Genomic DNA, 19181 nt, shown 5'->3' with positions numbered 1-19181 from the left:
CATAATATTTCAACTTCTTTCTCTTGAGATACAGAAATCTCTCAGGCTCGATTATCGAGCCTTGCAAGAGCGAATAGTACAACAGGAGTGAATCGTACACTAAGAGCGCGTCTCTCACAAAAAGATATAAGACGAAAGTCGAGGTATTTCCGGGAGTAATTTTCCGCTAGGTGCCTTCGGAAAATGTTTATTCATAAGTCAGCGGAATGTGCATGGTGTACGATTGTTCCGCAAGCTTCTCCACCATCCTCCCAGAACCGTCTACATTCTGATTTTTTTTTTGTTCCTTTTTTTGCGAGAAACCCAGACGTCTCGACATTAATACGGTGTTAATGGGGAAAAGATTCGAAGAAGAAACATCGTTGACGTCCGCTTTGCGTTGAGACGAAAGCAGATGAGAAAACAAGCGCAAAAAGAACACGAGCATTCGGAAAAAACTTCAGGGAATTTCAAATAATGAGACAACATTAGCGTCTCGAGAGAGAAGAAAGAGACAAACAAGATTATGCATGAAAAATCCATGTGTTCATCGCGTGTTGAGTTTTGCCATAAATTATATTAAAGCCTCTTGGGCAGCACTATTATCGGTTATTCTACTTAATACCACTGCAGGTTGAACGAAATCACGTATTCCTCATAATCCGTCGAGTTCGTCTGTATTTTCGAAATGCGTTAACTCTGATTTTAAATCAATGAACGCCGTTAAGCGGATCAGGATGTTGCATCCGTTTCGGGGATAAACAAACGGAAATGCATTTTAAGTACTAACTTGATTGCAAATGAAAATCGCTCGAGCATACTTGATTATGAATTGTGGATGTTACGAGCATCAATCTACCTAAATAATTCTCTGGAGAAAGAAACAAATACGAAAAAATAAGATATGATGAAATGCACGAGTCAACAGCTATTTTTCAATTTATTGTTTATCGTGCCATAATTCAGTGAAGTCCATTTATACACTCTCATGGAACGTGAACAGAACATATAATGTTAGAACAGATAATGTTGAATTATTTCATCGCACGAATATTTTGCTTTGCAAAAAAATATATCGATAAATAATTAAACATAAACAGTAATATTATAAAATGATTTTTAATGCAATTTCTAATAATTCAATTCTTTAATGTAAATTTGAATATATTAAACGTGTTTCTTTTCATTAAAGTTTTAAGAAAAGAAGTTACAACACTTAACTATTTTATATTCCTGATTATTTTTTTAGGGATTAATAATTTCAACTTTAACTCAATTGCGTATTGAATTTGCTAAAAATTTAATCACGAACTGGCACAAGTACTTGTCGACAATTTTTACTTTTTAACTCCCTGCCCCGAAGGTACCTTCCCCATCGTTTCCGCGCACGTTCGTCTTCTTGGTTTGAATTAAGACCGCGCGCGACCGCCATACTTTCCGGTTACTCTTATTCCGGTTGTTATCTTTTGTTCAGAGCGAGAGAAAAACGAAGTGGAAGGATTTTAGGATGAACAGAAAGAGCCGGAATAGGCGATGGGGGGGATTTATCATTGGCCAACGGTGCACTGGCCATGGTATTAAATTAAGTTATGCCCATCTTGGAATTTTTTATTATCGCCGAGAACGACGAGCGCATTTCCTCCGTCTACGGTGCGAGACGAGTTTTTATTTCTTCCATCTACCTCTCTTCCCTCACTTCGCGCATCGGCCGGTGCGCGAGCGATCTCGCGCTTTTCACGCATATTTCTGCATTAAGCTCTCGACATTCACTTTACTGTCGTCTGACGTTATTTACAATTTTAAATAACGTTCGATTTACGAGTAAAGTTTTCGTATAAGCAAAGAAAATGTGGATTGCTGCCATTGCAATGCATAATAAATATTTTCCTCTCGACATTTATCGGATATTCCGAGGCTGCAAATTCGAATTACACGATTAATATATAATTGTTTGGCGTTTGCAGTAGCTCTAATGACACCAGCACTAATGGTCGAGTCGACTAAACCACAACAACGATTATTACATATGTTGTCGTAGATTGTGTTGTCACGCGATTCGACTAGTGTAATATTCCTATTATAAACTGTCGAACATTACAAAATTACTTTAGATACTGAAAATTAATGACAAACGATTTTAAGATTTATTTAATTTTAATTAGGGATATTCTTTTTTAGACTTTTTACATATTTTTAAAACGCGACAACTTTAATATAACATTTGCAAAACGATTCATCTCGTTTGTATTTTACACTAGTTTTTTATCTATTTGTATTTTACACACTGAAAAAATTTTGATTGAAAATGAATGAATCAAAATTTTCTAATTAAATCTCTAGTTGAGATAAGAATTCTGGTTGATACAATATTTCTAGTAAAATCTACTAGAATTCTTATTTTTACCAGAATAATTATATCAATCAGAATTTTAGTTAACTAGAATTCTAGCAGATTTAATCAGAAAATTCTGATTCATCCACTTTCCACCAGAATTACTATTTAATCCAACCAGATCATTTTTCTCAGCGCATGCTTGTTAAGAAATTTATGACTTAAAAATATTAATATTTATTTTATTATTTCTGAATGTGATGTGATACTCCTCATGTAAGTACGAGACTTTAGCGAAATTAAATTTTCATTTACGCGCATACACGCCAAAATATTAAAGAATTCGAAACTAGTCATTATATAAAACATTATAAAAAGTGCTGATCCGACATCCATTGTGGAGGTGAGTCAAGATGACGTGATCGAAGGGGAACAGAAACGATGAAAAAGAAGGAGTAACATTAAAGATATGGATTGTAAAAGGAAAATGTAAAATATAGGCATAAAGGAAAGTAAATTACTTCCGCGGCGATATCGTAAACATTGACCAATTACCACGAATAATTAATCGCTGCTATCCTATTTCGTCGCTCGATACGGAAATTTCGACCAATTTTCCAAGTATACTTACATCAAGATCTTCCAGTAAATGGAACAATAATATGAATCTCATAATAAAATTAATCATTACAAAAAATTTTTGGCTTAATAATTATTAAAATAGTGTCTATTGTTTATAAATTATAATAGTTTTATATTATTCGTTAATTTTACTATTGAAAAACTACTATTTTATTATATGCTATTTTTTAGACATTCAAAATTATTTTTTTTTAAGTAATTTTTTAACAGAAATTATTAGATATTTTCAAAAAGTTTGATCAATGCGATATTAATGCGATATTAACAAGAAAAAGACGATACTTTTACCCTAAATGTATTTAGCTTTTGCGCTCACGTTCACTTTTATGTCTATGAAGTTGCGTGACAATCTTCACGTGATATTTTAATGATATCACGAGATATCATGTGATATTTAGTCTGATCGGGAATTCGATTTGTTGCATTCAAAGATACGGATACATCCACGGTATATGTACGTGTAGACGCGTCACGGCACTTACCTGTTGAAAAAACGATCGGTCCCATCGAGTCCGACTCCCACGTAGACTCCCAGGGGTCTCTTGAGTTCCGCGACTGGACGACGAAGAGTCCAAGTGTCGGCGCGAAAGAAAGAAGGGATAGACCCGGACTATTTCTCGAAGGAAGAAGGCGCAAGCATGGCAGATCATGGTCATCGTCCTGCATCGATAATTCCTTCTTCATCGTATCCTTTCTCTCTATCCCTCTTTTTATCTTTCTCACCCTTTTCCTTTCTCTCGTCAGTTCTCTCTATATCTTCGGCCCATTCCTTCTGCCACCTGTCCGCTTTGTCTTATCTTTCTTTGCGCGAGAGATGTCCCTTCGGATACGTTCAGCTGCACCCTCGTGGTTGCCACGATCACAGCCGTCCCTGGGAGTACCACGCGGACAAACATCAAGTCAGAAACTGCGATACGTTGGCCGGAGTACGGTAGCTCACCCCGAACATCCTCTTACGCGGGAGACGCATGCGTCGCTTTTAAACCAACGCCGAAACCAACCCCTACCTAACTCACGGCTACCTTGCCCCCGTTCTCCAGTTCTACGAATCACTCCCGCGTCTCTCTCTCTCTCTCTCTCTCTCTCTCTCTCTCTCTCTCTCTCTCTCACATGTAATAGTGCCTTAACGATCCATGTTGATTTACAATCAATTTTGAAAAATACAGCGCTGACAACGCACTACAGCAGAAGATTATTCTTTTTATCATCACTTTAACAAGAATATTAGTAGATGGATAAAGCATTTTTGCTAGAAACGAAAGATATTGAAAAATATTGAAGACCACACAGACAGATTTTTCCCTTGCATCCTGATGTCTTGGAATACATAAGCTCATAACTCATAGCTTTAGTTCAGTGAGGAGAAAAACAAGAGAAAAACCGGAAGCATCTCCCGATCGTCATAAAATCTGGTCTGGCGCGAATTCGTACATGTACATACGGCGATCTCGAGGCCAGGAAGAGCGGCGCGCCTGCGTCAGAAATGTCGGTGGTGGACGAACAGAGTAGGGGGTGTCGTCGGGGGGCATGGGGGTGAGTCAGTCAGGCCGCAGCGCGCGTTCAGAAAACTACCCTTAACGCGGGATCTCATTCGCTCGCCGGAGTAATTTATAATTGAGTCGCGAGTACGCGATAGGAATCCGTGGCTCGCGTTTATTTGAGTCCTTCTTTTGATACCCGAAAACGTAAAACTCTCTTTACGAAAACGGACCTTTCTGAAGAAGACGCCTTTTGCACGAGAAACATTATACACATTATACACTACATTATTTAGAGTTTCGCTCCGTGTAGAGAGACAGACGCAGATGCGTACAGATAGCCGCTGAAAGGTCTGTTGCTGTTGAAAATTCACGCGTTCCCGAAAAGCCAAAACGATAGGAATGGAAAGGACGGTCAGGAATGCGAAATTCGAGAAATTGGATTAAGCTTTTGTTGATGTCAAGCAACATTGAAGACGAGAAGTGTAACGAGAAGTGTACAAATGCAGCGGAAAATATCGTGGAAAATATACTCACAACGATCGGATGGTGAAAATGTAAAGTCGCGTGTGGCGAGGAAGGTAGCACGAAACAAGATTCGAAGGAGCCCTTAGTCGCGAGTGCAACGAACCGAGCTCAATAAAATTGCTATATATAAATATCATCACGCGAGCTACTTAATCCTAAATCTTTCGTCTCGTTTCTTTTTCGCAACATTTTTCTGTTTGATTCTCTGCTAAATTTTCGTTTAATCGCTAAACAGAACGGATCGTTGGCATTTTGCAACGTCTCGCCATTATTCTAGGAAAGGACCGGTGTCGCTGCGCATCTCATCCAAAAAACCAGTTATTCCACTTTCGAACTTTTGACATCAGCGGAAATTACTTTGATTAACGAGAAATCAAAAGAAAAAAAGGGATAAATTACGAAGATCAAGAGCACCGGGTGGAAAATGAAAAAATTATCCGCTTGGTGGAAATTGCGGGAAAGCAGAGAAAGACAATTACACCTAGTTATTCGGAGGATGTAACGCGAGCCGGAACCGTGGCCAGCGCCGGGTCCAGGGTCAACGTCTCGCGCGGCAAAGCTCGGCGGAAGCTTTGTCGTGAGGGCTCTCGGCTTGGAGCGTGGGACGCGCGAAAAATATGGGATGGTCGTGGAATCACAGGAAGAAAGAGTCAAGATAATCGCAACGAGATAGAACCCACAGTCAAGAATGTGGGATTTCTGAAAGTCAACAAAGGAAGAACGGCAGAGGAGAGTTGGATAAGGCGGCAGATAATAATTTGCACCATCGAAGTACGGATCTCTGAACTACCGAACGCCGTGTGTAGCTTATTAGTGACTGTCGTTATCGGCGTTGAGAGTGGAGAAAACGACGCGAAGCCGAGTTGACTCGGTGGAACAGAAGAAGAAGGATTTGAGAACGAGAAGTGAGAAGGAAAATAAAAGGGAAATATTGTCTACCTCCAAGGAAATACGTCGTCCAAGGAATAACGTTCGTCTTTTGGAGGTCGGTCCAGAAGTGACACCCTTCCAAATTGATCCTTCCATTGAACCAGTATTCGCAAGAGCGAACACGAGCTGACGCGGCGACGGTGAAAGAATGTAAATAGTTTCTCGTATGCGAATCGCTGCGACAAAGTGGCACAACGATCGCGGCCATTATTGCGATGTCAGCGACCGGCTTAGAGGAAAACGTGTGCTTCTTTCTTCCTTAACGTCGACACTGATCGCTTTTCATATATTCGTAGAATATATTTTATTGTGTGCGCGAGAGAGAAACAGAGAAAGAGAGAGAAAGTGTTAAATGGCGTATGTCGATACTTTTTCTCAATGGCCATTGAATAGGCACTCTCGCGTCCTTCCGTTGTTTTGTACAGTTACACCATAAACGCATCAAGTATTTTTTTACGCGTAGCTCAAACCCCGTTACGCTTTTTTTCTTACTGAAAAATTGTTTCGCTGGTGCGCGCTAATCTCAGCGCCGCCAATCATCCGCGTCGTACTGCTCGAGAATTCAACGTGTCTAATTTTTTCCTACCCCGGAAAGAAGCTTCTCCTCGCGGCGCCTGTGATTGTGCGACGAAGGAGAGGAGTATCATCGAGGTTTATCTTACGGCGCCACACCTGCGACTACGTCTTCGTTAGGAAGACGGAAGACGTGTTTCGTCGTCCTGCTTCGCCCTCTTCCCCTCACAGTGATGAAGGTGGTATGTTTTTGACGAAGGTGGTTTATCTTTTCTTAGGTGGCACGCTGCGACGGTGGTGTTAAGTGTGCAGTGATCACGGGTGGTCGAGGGAAGGCGGGAAAGAAGGTGGTCAATATGACTCCTATTTTCCTCGTCGTGTTGCTGGCGATTGACCCGATTATCGCGCAGAATACTGGTGAGTAAAACAAGATCAACGACAAAATGCTAGTGTTAAAGATAAAACTCTTTATGTCCGATCGCGGCACGGACAGTTCCTCTTCGCGATGGACACTTCGTGCGCGAAGGACAATGACCGCGGAAAACCGTGAGGATATGTGTGTATGATGCACTCCTCCTAGGACTCTCAAAATCTACGAGAGCCGAGCAAACGCGCCACTTTTCCACGCGCGTATCTCGCGTTCGATCGCGCGTATAAAAGAGAGTCGAGTCGCATGCGTCGCGAAAATAGATCGAAAGCACCGATACGTTCGTCCGCTCGAGTGTACGCCACGTTATTTAAACGGGACGAGATAATCCCTTCGCACGAACGAACGTCCTGGATCTTCGTAATTTATTACAGTTTACTTATTAGCTACGACACCTCTGTTGGCCGCGTCGCTTTCGATCGATGACGCGTGTAAAAAATTTATCGTTCATAAAATCGCTTATAAAAATTAAATAGTTTTTTTGCGGCTACTCCCGCGATAGGCGAACACATTTCCGCCGAACGACTCGAGATCTCTCTATACGCGCAATCGCCTCGCGAATTTAGCTGTGGTCGTAATAATTTCATTGTAAGCGTGCACCAGTGCAAAGAGACTCTTCGCGTTGTATGATTAATGTGCGAAAGAGAATAGGAAGAATGAACTAAATGATAGCGTGCGTAACGTTCTCTTCGAAACGTAATAGCCGCGCTCCGAGGACACTCGCGGTGGCGGGATAAAGAGAATGGACTACTGAAACGCGGGTGTCGAATGCATGAAAAGAACGATGAAAGAGAACGCCGTCGACGTAACTGCCGCTCCCTAAAATCGAGCTTAAAAAAAGCTTGGTTGACTCGTTTCGAAGAGGCGAGTAATAACACGTGCAGGGAGCGGCTCTTGGCGGCTAAATGACGAGCGCACGCATCGCGTTGAATTGCGTGTTCTACCGCGAACACGTGTCAGCGTTGCCCCGGCGAGGCCGACACCTCGCTTGCGATTAAAATATGCGAACGGCTCGTCGAAAGTCCAGCATTCGCGTTATCGAGCGCTCGCGATCTCTCGTCGAAAAAATACAGATCGCTCGCGTGTTCGCGTGCGATTCGCTCGGACTTTTACGGAAGTGACCAGGTTGCCGAGTACCAAGCTCGATCTAGAAGACGTCACTGGAGTGTATATGGGCTCCATATGGACTCTAAGACCGTTTTAAGACCGTTTACATAAAACTTGACGGACGAGGGCGACGCTTCGCGAGCCTGTCACGCGGATTAAAAAAGCTTCGTAATTATACGAACACCATGATCATTTCTTGTCGTCATAATGTTAATAAACGTCTATTTAGGATCGTATGATCGGGGAGAAATGCTAGTTGCGCGATCATTACGCGGTAATCTGTCGCCGCAGTCGGTAATCCGGCGAGCTTTACGCTGACTCCGTAATGACGATGATACATCCCTCGCATTTCAGTCAATTAATTACGTCGCGACGTAATCCTAATTCGGCTGTCGGAAAGCTCTCGCCGGATTTGAATGCTTTGCGAGTTTCAGCGATGGGAAACGATAATGTCATATCAGCACGATGTGTAAAACGGCAGCCATTGTTGCCGAGTCAACGTGGCAACGGTAAGTAGATAATTGAAAGGTCAGTGTGAACTACGTTTTTATAGGTTCTCTGGCAAAAAAACGTTCAACTGTGATTGAATTAACGATCACGCAGAGTCGACTCGAAATATCGGTTCTCTTTCAGAAAAATGGATAAGCGCCACTAGTAACGTAGCGGAACTAGCGTTCCATTAGTAACGAATGACGAGTTAACCGGAATCAACGGATCAGCGTGGAACGAATCATTTTCCCCAATGGAGATGCCGATTTGAATTCAATAGCTCTGTTTTCCGCAATTCTACTCAACAACCGTCGTGTGCCGCCGATCAGGTAACAGGAAATCCACGGGCACGCTTTTGTCTTTTTATACCTCTTGTTTTTTAATTCACGCAACCGTCGGTTGTCCGTCTCCTGTCGGTTAATTTCGGAGTACAGAAAATTGGCACTCTGCGTTAGCGACAGCGAAAGAAAAGCGACAAAAACGGGTCGACAAAGTCTCGCGCAAGATGGAAAAGATGAGAAAGAGACGGTCGAAGCGGGAAGGGACGATCCGTGCGATAGCAATGGGATGGGTGAAATCCATAGTTAATGCAGATACGTCTCGTCCGTCTCGTCTAACTCGAGGAAAAGGAAACAGCCCAGGTCGACGGCGAAGATTTCCTCGGAGGCTCGCCTGTCCGTGTGGTGACATCTTCGTGGGGTGAGAAAGGAAGCGTCTTCCTCGCGTCTACCTCACGAGCTAAGAGGACGCAAGCGTAACTCTCTATCAAGATTGCATCTTTTTTCATTTATTTGCTCCTTCTCTATCCCTTGTGCGATCGTTCGCGTTTCCCTATATTTCAAGCCAAAGAGAGTTTTCATGTACAAGTCCAACGTTACACAGGAATCGCTCCGACTTTACTATACGTGAACGTTGCGAAAAATGCCACCCGGTTAACGACGGGATCTGCTTGGTAATTCGCGATGACGTAGCCGGCGAATATTTCCAAATCACACGTCACTTCCGGCTCAGCGTAGCGCGCTTCATGTAGCGTATGTGCCAGTACCTTTTGTAATGCACACACACACACACACACACACACACACACGCGCGCGCGCGCGTATACGCATATGCAGGCGTCTACAGATACAGTTGCATTAACATAGCCCACTCTTTCGTCTTTTTCTTCTGACTCTCTTTTCTCCTTTGTTCTCTTGGTCGCACGGTATTGTCAACGTCCCGCTTTTCTACGTCACGCCGCAAAATGGATTCTCCACGGTTCGACTTCAGCACGAGAACCAAAAGCGAGGCAAACAGTAAATAGATTTTTCGACGCCATAAAGGGAACATCGAACCGGTGGCTGACTTGGGAACATCCAGAAAATAGTCCCCATGAATTTTCAAACAAACTCACTTATACAACAATCGTATTTCGAGAAAGCCTATCTCAATGCCAAATTCCAAATTTAAGTTTCCTCGTTGCAAGAAGCGTATTTTTAGGTTACGTTTTTCAATCTTCAATTATCCTTCACTCAAAAATTATTTTAATTTTGGTATTTCAGTCTCGATAAAACTGAAATATTAACTTGAAACGTTACTAGCTGCAGCTAAAACGAGATGTAGGAAATCTATATAAGAGAACATTTGAAACACATCTCTCTGTAAAATGGATTACAAGCTGTCGCATGTTTAACTCGGTGTAGTAAAGAAAAATTTATATCGCGAACGCAAATCATTTATTTTGTTTACCATACGTGCATAGAGAAAATCTACGGCTAAATATCTCGTTTCTCCTAACTGAACGCGATAGAAACGGCTGGCTACCTTCGTTGTTTCCCGAAAAATAACCTCGCCGCGTTTTATGATACATTATGCACGTTGAACGATGCTTAGTATAGGTACACCTACATCCTTTACGCTCCCAACCTCTCGTTTCTCGCCCCCCTGCGAATGTCGGTTGCCATGATCATATTTCATCGGCATGTCAAGCAAAGAAAAACTCGTTTCTACCGTAATCATATCTCTCGACGAATCTGGTTAGACCTACCATCATAATACACCGCCATTACGATTGAGATAACCGGAGGAATCGTGCGTCCGGAATGCCAACGCAAGATATCAGAGAGCGACTTTCGAAAGTATTTCGATGTAGAGGAAGAAATTTTTCAAACGTCATGGCATTCAATAAAACGAGGGAGGAGATTCATAGCGCGCAAGGGAGTAAAAAAATCGTATCACTTTACACAAACGGGATGTATAGAGGAGTTCAACGGATTTCTGCAGTTAGACGAATAACGTGCATCAGCTTGCTCCCTCATGTGAGATCATTGCCCTTCTTTTTTTTTTCGTCGTTTTTACATCGGGCAAAATAACCGCCGCATTTTTGGGCTTGGTGAGGCCGCACGTTATTTATCGTCCGGCCAGACGTGATAATTTACATTCTCGCAATCCCCTACCCGGAGTTTCAGCTCCGACCTGTCGCCAGTAGCGCGCAATCTGTCGCCGTTTTTATCAGTAATTAACAGAGTAGATGCCAGAATTTTTCAAAAGGATCTAATATAATGACGGTTAAAGAACTGTATGAGAAAAACGTGGCCAAAAAAATCGAGTAATGACAAGTGACAACCACTTGCGCATGCATCGGTGCCATTTCGTTCTGTTGCTTTGCCGTTTTTGTACTCGCCGTTTCATGCCTCTCTCTTCACTTTGTACATATGGAATAAATGCGTTTCTAGGGAAGCAGAACACTCCGTGCCAGTTATCGCCGCCCTTATCCAATGCTTTCCACATCACCGAGTTAGCAACGCAACGAGCAATTTGGGAAACCGAAATCGACCGATCTCCAACATGCTTTTTTACGATGTTTTCTCCGCAGTTGGCTATAGTATTGTCTGCTCTTTGCGATTGACGATGAGACTATTCTGGAAATTCAATAGAAAGAGATTCGCTTTCAGAGACACATAGGGCGTTTTCCAGCAAAGATACAGTATAACACAGTGAATCATTACATTCTCGTTGTTTGCCAATATTGAACAAAGATAAAAAAGTGATTCACCGTGTTACACTGTGTCTTTGCTGCACTAAAAATCTTATTTAGTTGAATTAACTAATTTCTTATTTGAATATGAACAAATAAATCTTTGATTGATGCAATAAAATAATTAAAAAATGTTTGATTACTGTAACACTATTCATTTTTTCAGGTGACTCAAATAAAATATTGTAATCAAATTTTTTGCTTTAACTAAATATTATTTATCATCAACAAAAGATTTGTTTGCTCGTATCCAAATAAAAGATTAGATGATTCAATCAAATGGGATTTTGTGGAAAACTTCCGTAACTATTTCGAAGAGATATGTTCTTAGAGGATGCATTGGTATCTCGGTACTTAATTAGTCGCGGCGCAAGCACGAAAGAAGGTGAAAGAAGTATGTCGCTTACGTGCGACTAGTCTACTCGAAGAGAATCGCATGATGTCGGTCCTGGAGTCCTGTCTAGGTTACTTCGATCGCATACGTGTAACACTCGCGTGCTTGCGTGCTGCACCTTATGTATTCACGTACCTGCGGTCATAATGCGTGCAAGTACGTCGAAGTAGCTCGCAGAATGGCTGGATAATAAAGTAAAAAAAAATTTACTCTGGTTATTTTATGAGAACTCTCAAAGAACTGGGGTTCTCTCGAGCGATCGTCGTTCGAAAGGAGCGAACATTGTCAACCGCTTTCTCCCCTTTTCGCATCGTGTTGCATCTTTCACTTTTTCCTGCATGTTCGATATAGCTTTTTCTGTCATAGCGCCTCAGCCTCGCGGGCTTTTACGGTATTGAACGAATCGTCGAGATAAACCTCTCATGGGAGATTCACACCTCCCCAAAGCCGCAAGGCATCGTACAGAGGGTAGTGGTGCCGTTGCTTAGCCGCAACATTCTCGGGTTTACACCCTCGGTGTGAACTTACTTGCGGATCTAGGATTAGCCGCCGCGGCCGATGGAGCTTCGTTTGAGGGCTAAATAGATTCTGTCATTTCGAGATAACGAATTCACACGCGATCGGAATGACTTCTACGATATTCGACGTAACGTGAGACTAGGGTTATGTCTGATTTTCACTTACGAAGCGAACTCGAATCGCGAAAGAGCTGCTCGCTTTTACGACGCGTAAATAAGAATCAATGGTTGATTCCCTTTCTATTTCCTAGTCTTTTTTAGTAACGTAAAAATTATTAACGAAAATGAAGTAAAATGTATTTTTTAATTTTTTAGTTTTTTAGTTTTTTAATATAAAAAGGATTTAATTAAATATATATTTTAATAAGAAATGTTAATATTAAATACACATTCTATGCAGCTCTTTGACCGTAGTTGACCTCAAAGCCTTGAAATTTACTTCCTTTACTAGCAAATGCAATTTATGCTACACAGCACGATAATACGGCTGACGTCGAATAATGTAGCGGACAACGATGCCCGCCATTGCATTCAGCGTTAATTAATCGAGCAAACTTTTCGCTCGCGTTGATGCATCGACTGTGGCCGCATTTAATGCCGCGCATTGAAATGCAGATGATAATTACCCGCGCGTAATGCGAAAAAATCGCTCGTGTTAATTGCTAGACCGAGAGTTGCAACATCCTCGCTCAGTTGCGGCGAGGAGTTTCTCATTTCGTTGCAGCAAGCAGAGACAAACCGCTGTCTCGGATTAGGGGTGACGTCGGAGAGAGCACTGCCGCAAAAGTTAGTTAATGTAATTAACCATTCTGTGTGAATCAAGCCACGAGCCTTTAGCTCCAAGACCTTTTAGCTGCTTGTATGAATCCAGGGCTGCTTTTTAAATCACCCAGCTTCCAACATTTTTTTTTACCCTGTTATTAATACAAAACCATCATGTACGCGAAGAAATTTCCTAGCATATATTTATCGGAAAAATATTTCTTTAATATCTCTTCGTTTTGATTTATTTAAATTTTTCAAAAATTTTCGTATATGAATAGTCAAAATGTACGTTTTGATATTTTTGGCAGAGATCGCAAGATTGCATTTTCAACGAACGTGTACATATCGTCGAATATAGAATACAGAATATGCAGAATATCTGATACATAAAAAAACAATAAAATAGGAAAACTTATTAATAATAGTCACTCATACTGCAAAAGGAAATTAAAAAATTTTTATTTTATATATTACCGAAAATTTTATCATAATATTATATTGTAATAGTATAATGATTAACGTAATAATATTTGTATTTTTTGGTTCATAAATATATTTCTCGAAAATATTTCTTAATAGATTATGCAGAAATTGCTAAATTGAGCATTCAAAATTTTATTAATTTGTAATTCTGTGACCTACAATATGATCTTTTTAATATTAAAAGTATTAATATTAACGTTTCTTACTTAAAAAAATTAAAAAGAAGTGAATTCCTATGTAAATAGAGAAACTGATAAAAACACTAAATATTTTATCAGTATAAGACGTAATTATTTAAAAAGTTGAAAATTTCAGAATCTTATCTTTTACATAAGGAATTAATCTAAGAAATAGAAACGCTTAATAATAACTGTATTTCAAGCATCGCACAGCTTCTCGGAAGTTGAAGAATATCCGTGAATAGAGAAACTTGGTGTTAAAAGTCCGCTTTTCATAAAATTCATGAAGCACCTTTCACGCTTTTGTATAAGGCACGCGTTACACGCGGTTAACATGGACGTCGGCCAAATTTACGAACAGAATGCGAATTCGAATTGCAGGGAACGATGGTAAACGCCCGCGTCTCCATCCGTGCGTTTCACGTCGGATCACCGGAACGTTGCAAAATACGGGCATCACCGTGGTAACGATCGTGAAAACATTTACGGGCATCGCGTCGAGGCTGCTTCACGAACTACGCTGTCTGTATTTCTACGAATTGTGCGAGATTGGTTTGCAGCGAGACGCCTAATCAAAGGATAATAACATTCGCGGAACGAATGCATAATTTACTTACGTAGAGGACTCGCGCGCGCGTCGCACGGAAAACACGCGCAGTCTCTCGCTTCCAAAATTACGGCTAATCTCCGCGCACGAATCACCGAACAATTCCTATCTTGACGTTTTGATTTATTAAACGCTCTATGCGATTATTCATTCCGTTCGTAACTTCGCTTTGTCGTCGTTACAACGCCGTTTTCGCACTATGCGGGAGGAGAGGCAAAAGAGGAAGAGTGAGCGAGTCAAATATCAAAGATACGATATATTTATTACAGCTCGCGTAAAGTACAAAATGTGAACAAAATGTAATCTCGCCATTTTTATATGCAAATCTATTATTTCTGCGTTTTTCTCCGTGTTTTTACCGTTAAACCGCGTATCCGCGAAAGCTATGTGACTTTCGGCTTCACTAACTGCATTTCCTAGTACATTATCGGACAGATTTATATCGCTGCCGAAAACGAATGGCCCCCAAAGCGCGCGGAACATTCGTGAAATTTCGAATATTAAATTTATGATGGATCGCTGCCTTCTGCGAGATTCCGCCATTTTTCGAGAGTAAGCCCGAGGAAAATGTTATCGTTATGAAAGGAGGCGATGAATGCGAAGAAATAAAAATTCGAAAAATCACATCAAGCACACTTTGTGTACCACAAGGATGAAACTTTTATCACATTGAGAAAAAATTCTGATTAATAATAAACGAACCAGAAAATTGTATCAATTAGAGAATTTTTAATTATATTAAATTCAACCGAAAAAGTCCATTTTCAACCAGAATTCTAATTAATGTTATCAGACTTTTTTTGCAGTGCAATCATAGATAGATAGAATCTAAAACATATACAATGAAAAAAATCTTATTACGTTAATCGGAATTCTCGTAGATTCAATCAGAAAGAAACAAATCAGATATTTGTAGTTGAATCTGTTAAATATTCTAGTTGAGATAAGCAGAAAATCAATTGCAATAACCAAAATTTTGATTCATATAATTAAAATTCGTTTTATTTGTTCTTGTTGGTACAACCAGAACATTTTTCTCAATGTATATTTGATATGAAAAGCCTTAACATATTTCTTAAAACAATAAAACAAAATTATTATATTATCACGAAAAAAAAAATTTTTCTGACTACATACACTATCTGTGCACGGAAAAAAAATTAATTGGGTGGTACAGCAAACCTATAATTTACTATGCGAATTCAATATCGACAGTTAAGAAGATTTGATGGTTTAACAAATCGTTAATGTTATTCAACTGTCAACTTTGCTATTTTAACATAGAAAATTGACTGTTTGTATATTACGACTGTAGATTTGCTGAATCAGTGAAGTTTTCAGCTGTGTTTTTTTCCGTATGGCTAATATAAAAACGTGATAGCAAAGTATGCATGTCTATTACAGATTAATTTATTTAGCAACATAAAGTTAGTTGTTATAGTTATCGGATATATCGTGTAAAAGAAAAGATCTCTATCATAGCTAAATATGGTTTGCTGAAACTGTACTTGCTACCTTGTACGTGTAAAAGAAAAGATTGTCTCTATCATAGCTAAATATGGTTTGCTGAAACTGTACTTGCTACCAAATTGTCTGCTACACAGAAAATATTTGCTGCAATGATAAGCTGCAAAATGCTATTCTGTCGTTACATTGATAATATTTAGGCCTCACAGCTAATGAAAATTAGACCTCGCAAATACGACGTTAGGTGTCCATATAATTTTTAAAACCATTAAATTTTTAGCTGCCAAATCTAATTTTTAGCTGTGGCAGCTAATCTTTTTTTTTTTCATTTGTTACGTAATGTAGAATTCGCTTTGTACTTATATAATCATTGGTAATAGGCACGGGCAAAGTTCTCTAAAATTCCAGACGAGATCATCTTTGACAAGCGCATCAAACGATTGCTTGATTGGATCGGCGCTGCAGTAGGATGAAAAAGGGTCATTCATAAACAATAAACGATGGATATCGCGTGGACTGGTGGGCGTGAAACATTTTTAGCAAAAGCTCTTGTGTGAAGCTATTTCCCTATTCACGTGCCATGCTGCAACCGACCGAACTTGCAGTGAATGCACGCCCGACAGCTCGCTAATGCGAAGCCGATGTAGCCATTTGAAAAAACGAAACCTCGTGCAGCAAGCCTATGTGCTGATGTGTCGTGGGGCGAGAGAAAGGGCGTCCGTTAAGTCCCCCGTTAATGCGGTTAACTCGCCAAAGTCTACTGCGCGCTCTATCGCGGTATCGCATACTTTTTAAATTTAGCCATTAACTGCACGATTATACTACATTATCGATTATTATAAAAAAGTTTTCATATATTAGGAGAAAAAGAGAAAAAAGCGTCATTGACTACTTTTACACGGCATCCTTAATCGAGTTTAATAATATCCGTAGTTATAAAACTGGTCAATCACAATCATTCCTTTATGCATAGGAATAGCTATGATTGATCAGTTTTATAACTACAGATATTAAACCCGATGACATGTAAATGTAATCATTTATTGAGCTTTAAGATAAATTCTTTCGAACGCCAGAACCATAATATAAAATAATATAAAACTTAGAAGTGAATATTATAGTACATATTAAAAAAGAAAAACATTAAGCTAATACAATTGGGGATGATTCCTAACCATTCATGGTCCATAAAGAGGGAGAAAGAAACATGCGCATACTACCAAGCTATATGTATCGCAAGCATGAGAGAGCATCGACGTTCCACATAGTGGCACCATAATTTGCAATAACCGCCGTAATAACTGTACCTTCTTACCGGCCGGAATAATATCACGGCAATTTCCTCAGTAAAAATGCTACCGCTTGCTTCGCCAATTCTCTTGTCATACTTGTTCTAACGCGATTGCCTGTATACTATTTGACTTTTTCGGTATGTGTACCACTCTCGAATCGCCAAGAAAAAAGGAAAATAAAAATGTCATGATCGTTAACAGAAAAAAGGAAATCGATTTCTTTCAATTGGTCCAAGCGCAACGACAATTACTCTATTTATTGCATGCGTACTCACCGGCTCTTGAAACTCGGGTAATTACCTCGAAAGAGTAACTCGAAAGAGTTGCGGTTCGCTACGCGTCAATAGTGCGAAATCGCAGCAATACCACGATCGGAATCCCTCTTGCATCGCGCAAAGCACGGACAGCCGATCGCGATACTCCACATGGCGATCGGATGACAAACTCGCGGATAAATATATTTGGGAATTGACCTGATTGCGTTCTTATCGGGAATCGGTTTACCTCGCCGTATTCGAATCGGTGGCATCGGATAACGTCATCGGTATCTCGCTTCCCGCGAAAATACGGGAATAAAGTTTCCCAATATAAGTACAGATAACCGGTGGCGGAATGTGAAGCGCGATCGACATTCCGGAAGAAGGACGCGGGCTTCCAGAGCTTTTGCGATTCACCGGCATCGATTTACACATGCGCGCACCTGGATATGAGGATATGCGGGCAGTGTAACGCGTGCACGAGATGGTCTTTGAAAAATCGACGGTTACAAGTGGGGTTTCCGCTCGCGTTTGCATAAAACGAAAGTCCTGATCGAGTCCTTCCCCGCGACTCCTGCATCATCGTCCGAAATCTACCTCTTCTCATTTCCTATCTTCCTTTCGCTTTTTCTATTCGAGACATCTCTCATCAATAGCGATGCACGCTGGCTGTGCTTGTTTCGCGTTTTGCACTTTCAATTTTGCGTCAACTATTTTTTATACTGTTTCTTTTCTCCACTCTCTCAAATTTGGGTTACATTCGAGCAAACTTTGAATGCCTGTACAACGCGTGTAACTTTGCATCGTGCGTCGCAATGTCGGATCATCTCTGTAAATACTTCTTTTCCTATCGTGACACGAGGTTCTTCGTGCCAACTTATATGGCAAGCAATATGTGAACGGAATAGATCCACGATTCGTTGCAATGGCGCATGAAATAGTGTGCCGTACTATTTGAAACTTTATCCGCAGTCTCCTTGCATCATGACTTTGGAATGCTTTTCTATGTCTCTTAGTGTCCGATGATTTTCTCAATCAACTTTTTCAATTTTCTAACAGCAATATTTATGTTAAAAGTAAAGTAAAATATTTAAAGCTATAATAATTCCACATACAATTATTATTATATAATTGTATAATAAATTATTGTGTACTGTTTTCTATGAATGTGTTATTTTTGTTTAAAATAAAATTGAATAGAAGTTCGTTGAGAAATTATTTTCTGTAATTTCAAGAGATTTTTTAAGTGCTTAAAATTTCCCAATGGCTCGCCTCATCTTTGATCGAATCGCCTTTATTCTTATTAGATTCTTGTATATGAATTGCCAAAGGGCAATTCATGTAATAAGCACGTAATAAGAACAAGTATCTGTGAATGTTCGAAACAATACACCTGTATTAAAATTGTAGTTTACGCTTTAATTTGAAGAATGAACGGGAATTGTTTGTACGCGATACAGGAGAGGAACTCTACGAACATGTTTTGCCTCCATATTATTCTTGGTTATATAATACGTAACAAATATCTTAAGCTTTCAGCTGTGAGTTATTTAAAAAAAATGAGAAAAGCACGGAAAACTACTGCCAATTGAGAAGAGAAAAGAATGTGTTGTGAAAAGTCGGGGCGGAAGGAATGCACTGTGCGCTCCTTTAATAAACTCTCGTTTTATAAGCACAATATAAAGGTAGTAAAAATATCCATATTTGAGAATTTGTCCTTGTTGAATGTGTATATATATATATATATATATATATATATATATATATATATATAATAT

The sequence above is a fragment of the Atta cephalotes genome, assembly GCF_000143395.1.
Source record: "Atta cephalotes unplaced genomic scaffold scaffold00069, whole genome shotgun sequence".
Taxonomy (NCBI): Eukaryota; Metazoa; Arthropoda; class Insecta; order Hymenoptera; family Formicidae; genus Atta; species Atta cephalotes.
The sequence above is the reverse complement of the archived record's forward strand: the minus strand, read 5'-3'. Positions refer to the sequence as shown.